Genomic DNA, 3,842 nt, shown 5'->3' with positions numbered 1-3,842 from the left:
TGGCACAGAACAGTCTGTTATCGTGCTCACCATGCACACTTAGCTCCCCCCATCACAGACACGCTCCTTGAGGATGAAATGTTGGGGATACCGCTCTATCCCTAGAGCCCAGCACAGGGTTTAACACAGTGCTCAGCAAATTGTTGTTGAATGAATTAATGAATGAACGTAAATATTTTCAAGTTTTATTTTATTATTATTTTATTTAAGTACAAAAGACATTTTTACTTGGAGTCAAGATTTATAAAACAAGAGTCAGACTTTTTCTGGTTGGACCAAACTCAAGTCTATAATCCCGAAAATCTGGCCTCCGCTCTGCCCCCTGGCGATAGTCCCAGTCCCAGCAGGAAAACGAATGTACTATTTAAGGCATTTCCAGGGACCGGGGCGTGACGAACGGAGGTTCATTTGCATACCCAAAATGCATTGCACACCGGACAATTTCTGACTTAGAAATGACTAGATTTCTTTTTTTCCTTTGAATTATTTTTTCCCCCAAATAAGGCTTCTCTCACAGAATTGTCTGGGAGAAAGACAGAAATCACTAGTTCTTTCGAGCAAAGAGTCACCATCACTGTGTTCGTGGTAACAGTTACCCGAGGGATGTGTGCGGTGAGTAGCGGGTATACTCTGGTTTCTCTTCAGATCGCATAAATCTTTCGCCTTTTACTAAAGATTTCCGTGGAGAGGAACAATTCTGAGTTTTTAGCCAATTTTTTGAGGCCTTGCGCTCTGCAAGGCTACTAACGTTGTTCAATGAAAGATGAATTAGATTTAATTAATGATCTCCTGCTCTTTTTTTTTAAGAGAAAGTGTGTTCTCATTTTTCACGCCAGAAGTTGTGCGTGTTCAAAATCCCAGCTATTTTGAGCGTATTATGGGTGGGATTTCAAAATGACGAACCGCGCAATACTAGATCTCCTGTAGAAATCTGAGCTCCGATATCCGAGCAGAGCTCAGCCACAAAAAACTAAAATCTTCTTGAAAGTCTGCTGAGCTCAAAATGTTTACAAGCTGGAAACCGCCACCAAGCACCCACTTCCCTTTGCTCCCCGGCCTCGCGCAGAATCTAGCACAGATATTTGCTCAACAGAGAACATCCAGTTAACCTGGTTTTGCCCATACTTTGGATAAAACTTTTTTTCTAAAAAGGTGACTGGTGCATGGGGCATATCTATTCACACACACCTTTCAAGGAGATAAATGCCTGGCAAGGCCCGGCACCCTTCTGGTTCTGGCTCTGACTGTTGGATTTACTGTAAGCCTTTTTTTTTTTTTTTTTTTTGGCTGCTTTTTTCTAAGACATATTTATAAGCATTGCTGTTGGTTTTGTTTTTTGTTTTCCTGATAAGTTCATTAAAACCAGAGCTGGATCATTTGTGAAAAATCGGAATGAGAAAGACTTTTAATCATGGTTATAATGGATTTGATAAAACTGAAGAGGAAGTTAATTTTTTAACCAATTCCATTGGCCAGAATTTAGCTTTGCTATCCCGCCTGGTGTGGGGTAGGCTGGGAAATGTAGTCTTTCCCCTAGGCAGCCATGAGCCCTGCTAATGGTGTGAGACTCCAGAAGGGAGGGAGGGAGTGAATCCTGGGGAAGAAAACTAGCAGGTTTTGAACCAGCAAAGGAGGGAGGGAATCCATCCCGAAGTTCCCTCCTTGAGTTTCTCCACCTCCCAGGCCAGCTCTTCCTTCCTCGTTCCTAGGCCCTTTTGATGTCCCCCCTCCTTTTTTAAAGATTTATTTATTTGAGAGGGAGGGGGGAGGCGTAGAGGAAAAGGGAGAGAGAGTCCCAAGGGGACTCCACGCTGAGCACGATGCTGAGCAAGATGCGGGGCTCAGTCTCATGACCCTGAGATCATGACCTGAGCCGAAACCAAGAGTCGGGTGGCTTAACCGACTGAGCCACCCAGGCGCCCCTTGATGTCCCTTTGTGTAGATGACCATGGCCCTGGCTCAGGGTGCCTGAGGCAGTTCCCCTCAGTCCAGCCCTGCTCCCCTGGTCCCCGCATTTGTCACCAGGGAGACCTCTTGACCCACTGAACTCAGAGCTGACCTCCTGAACTCAGGAAACTCCTAGAAGCTTCTGCCTGTCCATTTCATCTTTTAGAAACTAACAAACTGCTGAAACAGGAAAAGAAACATCTGGGAACCATACCTGTCCAGGTGAGTCGGTGCCCACAGGTATCTCAGCCTCATTATAAAATTACAATCCCTCTCTAAATATCCATCCCAAACCCCAATAAAAGGAGCCTGCTTCCCCCCTGCCTGGGGAGTCACAGCTTTGGAAACTATTCCTTGAGGTCTCCTTATTTGTGCAAATAAAGTGACCTTGCAAGGCAGGCACCTGCACTCCGTGTGGTCTGGGTCTACAGCTCACCAAGGAGCAGGCTCATGTTGTCCGGTGACGTATTCAAGCCCTAGGAGGGTCATTTTCCTTTCTTTCTCCCCAGCAAACTGCTCCTCACTTGCTGGCTCGGGTCAGTCAGAATTAAATGCTGGCGGCCAGTGCCGTCTCTGTGTATCCCATGCAGGGGTTTTAAATTTGTTTTTTGTTCACCTTTGGCAAAAACAACCTAGTGTAATGAGCACCCCCAAGCACCCAGATTACAGTCTCAAAATGCCATTCCTTGGTCAAAGGAAGCAGGCTCCTTGGAGAAATGGAGAGTGCAGGCTCGAACCAGGAAATGTGCCCCTTACAGAGGCTCCCAAAAGCCAAAAATGATATCGATGGACCATTAAGAAGATTCATACATTCAAAGGATCGAGACATCTCCAATCTATTTAAATCTATGAGTTCGGGGTATCTGGGTGGCTCAGTCATTGGGCGTCTGCCTTCGTTTGGCTCAGGTCCTGATCCCAGGGTCCTGGGATCAAGCCCCGCATCGGGCTCCCTGTTCGGCGGGAGGCCTGCTTCTCCGAACTCTCCCACTCCCCCTGCTTGTGTTCCCTCTCTCGCTGTGTCTCTCTCTGTCAAATAAATAAATAAAATCTTAAAAAATATATCTATGAGTTCATAAAAATACTAAATCTGAACTAACTGGTCCCTGTGCTGATTGACTTTTGGTGTCTGCTTGACTGGGCTAAGAGATGCCCCCAGAGCTGGTAAAACGTTATTTCTGGGTGTGTCTGTGAGGGTGTTTCTGGAAGAGGTTAGCGTCTGAACCAATGGACTGAGTAGATGGTCCTTCCAAGTGGGCGGGCCTCACCCAAACTGTTGAGGGCCTGAATAGAGCACAAAGGTAGAGGAAGGGCAAATTGGCTCTTTTTTCACTAGAGCTGGGACACATCTTCTGCCTTTGGACATCAGCTCCTGGATCTTCGCCCTAATTTCCACTGACATCACCAGCTTTCCTGGGTCTTCATCTGCAGATGGCAGATCATGGGACTTCTCAGCCTCCATAACTTCATGAGCCAATTCCCATCATAAACCTCCTCTTATATCTATCTGTTTATCTCCCATTTGGCTATTTGTGTGTATGTTAAACATGAGCCATAATTTTAAAGTTTAAAATATATTTAAAAAAAATTTTTTAACATTTTGTTTTTAAGTAATTTCTACACCCAACATGGGGCTCGAACTTACAACCCTGAGATCAAGAGTCACACGCCCTACCGACTGAGTCAGGCGCCCCTAAATATATAAACATTTTATTTATTTAAGAGAGAGAGAGCATGAGGGGGAGAGGGGCAGAGGGAGAAGCAGACTCCCCACTAAATGGGGAGCCTGACACGGGAGATCCCAGGACCCCGAGATCATGACCTGAGCAGAAGGCAGACGCTTAACCGACTGAGCCACCCAGGCACCCACCCCTAAATATATATATATATATATATAT

General features: G+C 45.7%; 1 non-coding gene across 1 annotated transcript; it reads left to right on the top strand.

The window, feature by feature from the left end:
- The first annotated feature begins 625 nt into the window (after positions 1 to 625).
- On the top strand, positions 626 to 742 carry LOC116627362. The gene has a single exon (XR_004298477.1). It is a non-coding gene; the product is annotated as a U5 spliceosomal RNA (small nuclear RNA).
- Positions 743 to 3,842: the final 3,100 nt, after the last annotated feature.

The sequence above is a fragment of the Phoca vitulina genome, unplaced genomic scaffold (assembly GCF_004348235.1).
Source record: "Phoca vitulina isolate PV1807 unplaced genomic scaffold, GSC_HSeal_1.0 scaffold2, whole genome shotgun sequence".
Taxonomy (NCBI): Eukaryota; Metazoa; Chordata; class Mammalia; order Carnivora; family Phocidae; genus Phoca; species Phoca vitulina.
The sequence above is the reverse complement of the archived record's forward strand: the minus strand, read 5'-3'. Positions and strand labels throughout refer to the sequence as shown.